Source organism: Camellia sinensis, chromosome 8, assembly GCF_055761805.1.
Source record: "Camellia sinensis isolate YWXY chromosome 8, ASM5576180v1, whole genome shotgun sequence".
NCBI lineage: Eukaryota > Viridiplantae > Streptophyta > Magnoliopsida > Ericales > Theaceae > Camellia > Camellia sinensis.
This window is the reverse complement of record NC_138968.1, coordinates 21,333,442-21,339,441: the sequence shown is the minus strand read 5'-3', so window position 1 is coordinate 21,339,441 and position 6,000 is coordinate 21,333,442.

Sequence of the window (6,000 nt, the reverse complement as noted above, 5' to 3'; positions counted from 1 at the left end):
AAAATAGTCAGTTTTCAAAATAACCCTAAAGCTCCTATCCATCTATCACGACCCAAACCCAGCCCTATGGGTTTAGCACCGTAACCGGCCAGTAATCCGAGATTACCGAAGACCTGCTTAACAGTAGTACAGTAAAACAGAGTACAGGGTCTGGCGGAAGCCAATAAAGTAATTAAACAATGCCCAATGAGCTGCGACACTCTGTATGCAAAAAAAAGACTTTCCAAACATATTTACATTCAGTGGAAAGGTATACACAATATATATACAATCATTCAGAATAGGGACTCAATCCCTATATAATAGTACAGTAAACATTCAGTCTATACAATCCATTCGGTTATTACAAAACAACAAGACAGCACAGAAGGGGGAGTCTTAAAATACCCCTAAACCTTAGCATGATAGGCTTGGAACCTCGCAGTGAGGCACGGTAGTTGGCTTGACAAAACTAGAGTAACCCTGACGCTCCTAGCCGCGGTCTGGTGCCTGTACACCTACATATATATATGAGCAGTGAGCTAGAGCCCAGTGAATAACATAATGCGTAAAGGGGTTAAGAATGAATGTCCTTACAGTAATGAAAACAGTTCATTAAATCAGTATTTCAGTCGTTCAGTCAGTACAGTCATATGTGGTACATCCATTAGCATAACAGTACAGTAAATAGTAGGTCTTAAAAGACCGAGCAGTAAATGATGGCCATCAGTCAGTAACAGTAGTGGTTCCAACGAGGGACCGACAGAGATTTCTGTCACAGTAACAGTAAACAGTAGGTGCTAAGGATGCCACAATACAGTTCAGAATATAGGACATACATTCAATCAGTTAACAGTAATCAGTTTAGAAAGCAGTACAGTTCGATTGTTCAGAAGATAATCATTTTGAACATATCTTTACACAGATGTTACTCACAGAGTTCTGGGCTGCAGTAAGCTAGAGCATCTCTTCAGAAAGCCAATCCTACACAGTTAACAGATTGAACACACACTAAGCTACACAGTTGGGAAAGATAATAACCTAATCCCTAATTTGCCTCGGTGTGTTCTACATCTATGTCCTCATTAAAATGTCTTAAACTAGGTCTAAGAATGCCTAGAATGGGATGAGGATGCAAAGATGTACCTTTAAAAGCATTTTCAGATTTTTCAGAAAACAGGGGTCGCGCTCGAGTGTAAGTCACTCTGCTTGAGCGGACATGCAGACAAGGGTACCCGCTCGAGCGATAAATCCCCCGCTCGAGCGTACTGCAAAAGTACTGGATGGGTGAAATCTCCGCTCGACGGACGCTCGACGCCCGCTCGAGCTTGAGACACATGACTCCGCTCGAGCACCCAGTCCTCCACTCGAGCGGATTGTAAAACAGTGCAGAGATACTGGATGCTCGGATTCCACGCTCGAGCGTCACTTTCCCCCGCTCGAGCGGGAGTGCAAAATCTGGAAAACCCAGATTGCACCTCCAAGCCAAAAACCAAGTTCAAAAGCATAATTTTCAATCCTCTTGGGCTAATTTCTGGAAAAACACTTGTAAACACATGGAATAACATGATTCAAAGCTCAATTGAGAAATCAAAGCCCAAGGGTGTTTAATTCAAACCCAATTTCAAACCATTTTTCAAGAATAATCCTCAAACATGACATGCATGATCATTAAACGACTTTCAAGCTTCAAAACATGCTCTAATGAGCCCATTGATTCACAAACAAGATGAAAACATAGCCTACACTCAAAACATGGACATGCATGTGACAATTTACCATGCACTCAACTCAAAATCCAACAATACTAACATGCATGCATGAATTATGCTCTATTTCAACATGCTAGAACTAATCCATGGCTCAATTCTCAACTTTGACATAAACCATGCAAGAATCAAGCTCAAACACATCAATAAAGTTTGATTTCTTTTACCTATGTCTTCAATTAAAGGCAAGGGAACTAGATTAGCAACCACACTTCAATTTCCTTCAAATTCTAAGCAATATGGAGACGAAATCAACTCCTCAAGTCTCTCTCTCTCTATGGTCGGCTAAGGGTCTCCACGAAAGGGCTGAAGAAGTGTTTTGCTCAGGTGTAATGAAGCTCACAATGAATCAAGTAGTGGCCACTAAGGCTAGTGTGGTAAATAAGGCCAACTTAAGCAATTGATCAATATTTAATCTAATTTAGTCATACTAGATCACATTTTAGATAAATACACCATAAATCACATAAATTCTACGAATCAAGACATACTAATCAATTTCGGATTCGGCCGCCGATAAAGCCTTCAATTAGCAGTTTAAACACTAAAACATGAACAGATAGTAAACAGTCAAACAGATGGAGTATGCATTTAAACAGATACAGTCAGTCAATTAATTCCAGATTCCAATCAGTCAGTTCAGTATTTTAATCAGTTCAATTATCAGTCGTAATAAGTTCAGTTTGACGGTAATCAATGTTTATCGGCAAGCAATGGTGAGGGTTATTACACCATCTTTCAAGTTCAAGCACTAACAATTAGAAATCTTTTTGAATCCCACCTCATTATTAATTCAATCTCATCCTTCAACTCTAAAAACAAATAGGGCTTGGAGGTAAATTTTAGTTCAGTCCATATTTTGAAAAAGGGATAAATTCATTTTGGGGCTTTTGGTCCAAAGGTCTAAATTTAAATTTTCTTTGTCTAAAGATTAAAACTATGTAAAATGACCAAATTACCCATTATAATCTATCTACCCATTGTAAACTTATTAGGGTAAATTACACTAACACCCCTTAAGATTTGGTCCAATTACATCCCACCTCCAGACTTTTTGAAAATTACCTTCCTACTCTTGTGGTTAATAGTCTCATTTTACAAACCCCCTGTGCTTATGTAAAAGGCAATAACTGCTAATAGAAAAATAGAAAAAGTTATATTGAAAAAAAAAAATTAAAGCAAATGAAAGAAAAAAAAAATAGAGAAAGTAAAGCAAAGCAAGAAAATATAGAGTACATGAGTTCAATATCTTCATTCCGTCTAAATAATTACAATGACAGGGTTTAGTGTAATTTTCCAAACGTCAAGAGATGATATGTATTAAATCCAAACTTCAGATGGTGTAAATGTAATTTACCCAACTTATTATCATTGTTTTTTTTGTTTGTTTGTTTGTCTGTTTTTTTTTTCTCTCTCTCTTTCTCTCTCTCATATCAAAGGTGGTAAGGGTTTTGATCGTCGCCTGCCACCACTCGAGGGGCTCTTGTCAGCCATCACTCGTGTGGCTCTCGTCGGCCGTCGCTCTTATGGCTCCTGCCTACGTCCAGTTTACGTCACGGTAGAGGGAAATAGCCCTCATTGTCTCTCTCTCTCTCTCCATCATTTCTCTCCTCTGATCTAAACCCTAGCCATCGTCATCTCCTCCACCTCTCTGCCATTGCCTCTGATGTTAGTTCCGAAGACCTTGGTAGATCGACGTAGATGTTAAACCCACAGCCCGTCTCTCTCTCTCTCTTATTAGTACCAAAGATCGCTCATTTGTATGGATCGACATAGATCCACATAGATCTGGCTGTCAACGATCTGGAGAATAGCGTGTGTCGATTCCGATGACGATTCTAGGGATGAAACTACAATCTTTTTTTTAGATAAGTAAGTCATGTTATAACCTAAAAAGAAAGATATACAATGAAGATCAATACATATCTTTTGTAGGGAGAACAAAAAGAAACAAAAACAAACTACTCTCTTAAAATAAACAAAACAAAGCCTATAGAAGACAAACATAACATTCACAGCAAAAAGGATTCAAAATGTTCCTCTAGCAATCTTCAAGTTATGAAGTTTCACTTTGAATTTTCTTCTATTATCCTCCTTTGTAGTCTCCCCATTACTGGGATCACTTCGAAATGGACTCTCTATATTTTTTAGGCTCTTCATTTGGCATAACAACTCTTGACTTAATTCTCCATTCCTCAACTCACCCATATCACACATTTTAAGGACATTAAAGGTATTAGATGTTGAGGGGGTGGAAGATTGCGTATCTCTCCCTCTCTTTGCGTACCACTATCGTTGAACCTTGCCTACCATCTCTTCCCTTTTTCTTCACCACTTCCCATTTAGTCAAAATTTGTATTTTAATCTCCTTGGTTCTCCACTCTTGTTTGCAAGAGGAATGATTCAAAGTCTTTGGCTTTTGAGGGCACAAATTAATGGTATGACCAAAAGTCTTACAAACATCACACCTTTGAGGCTTCCATGGAATCTCAACTCGAATATCATACGGGTCACCATAATGAAGATTTATTTTGAAAGACTCAGGGATCTTTTTATTTGCTGGAACTTCAATACATATTCTTGCAAACGTAAGTCTGCTTCATTTGAAAGTAGGCTCATCTAAATAACGATGAGTTCCCATGATGCTAGCAATGTAACCCAAACCCTCTTCAGTCCAAAGCTCCAAAGGAACATTATATAACTACATCCATAACGACACATTCAAAAATTCACACTTTGTTAGTTTTAGTCTAGGTTGTCGTTTTTTAACAACAATTAATCTAGCCCTAACGTATTAGGGGCCATTTCCAAAATTTTGTCCATAGCCTCTTCATTATTTACTTTAAAAATAAAAAAAAGCCATTATCAATGGAGACAAGCAAATTTTTCCAAAATTTCTCTGCCTAAGTTTTTACATAATGGAAAGAGAATCTTTTATCAATGAAGTATCAAACCAAGACATTTTCCCAATGGGAAAAGCCTTTTTTTTGAGATCTTAATAGGAACATTGTATATGCCATCTACTACGTTCTCAATTTTATGGACACCTATTTTATACTTTAATTTTGACACTTTGTTAATCTCTTCTTTAACTAAAGAGCTCCAAGCTTTGTAGAGGCTTACCTGATATGGCAGGTGTATCACCATCAAGACATTTACCCTTACCAGATTGTGTGTCTTCCATATGTAGTTCAACCAAATCCTCATTGCTACAAGCTTGCACATTTTCAACACTTTTTCATTGTTTGGTGTCCATTAGTTCTCTCCTTTGATCAACACTGAGTGAGTCAAGTTTATTTGACATTATCATTTCGTTTGCTGCCAGTGGAGACAATGGCCAATTTTGGCTAGTGCTCAAGATCAGTTAGCACTCTATTTGGTGTGTTCCATTCATTAGGTGTTTGATGCTGCTCTGATGATTGCTCAGTTGAGACTTTCATTTCCATATTCAATTGTAACCGTGGTGTACGAAGATTTCCACAAAAACATAGATCGACACAATCACACTCGATTGAGCTATCCTCCGATTCTGCATCCCTTAATCCTCTTTTGTTTTCATTTGGGGGCCCTTGCCATGGTCCCCCAAAATCTCTAGATAAGAGAGATTTGGGGGGTCTTCGGATAGGTGTAGAATGTGGGAGAGTATAGTAGACATCTCATTGGTAGATAGTTGAGCATCTACTTGATTATCAAACTTCTTCAAGGTTACCTTGGTTGATTAGCACTTGGCAACTTTGCATTTTGATTTACTCTTGGCTAATTTGCTCTTGGCTAGTTTGCCCTTTTTTAATGATAGCTTGCTACTTTCTCTGTCCCTCTCTTTGTCCCCCATTTCTCTCTCTCTCTCTAATCATCTTATGACAGCTCAGTAGTAGTGTTTTCAATGAGACATTTTGTCGAACAGGTGGAGGGCGACTCAGGACTAGTAAACAAAAGCTCTTAGAGCTGCGAACTTGAGAGATGTAGAAGAGAAAAGCTCTTTACCCAAACTTTGGTTCATTATATGGTGTAAGAGAGCTCCGACGGAAGGCTATGGTCGTGGTTTTCATTCTACTCTTGTTTCGTATGGACGTTGCTACTGCTTCTCTCTCTCTCTCTCTCTCTCTCTCTCTCTCTCTCCGATCTCGACGAAAACCACTAGTTGCTTCGCCTTAAACCTCACTTTGGTTAAAACTATATGTAATAAAGTGTGTGCCATCTAGCCCCAAGAAGTGGTTTGATCCACTTCTTTGATTGATCGTTGAGACCACTA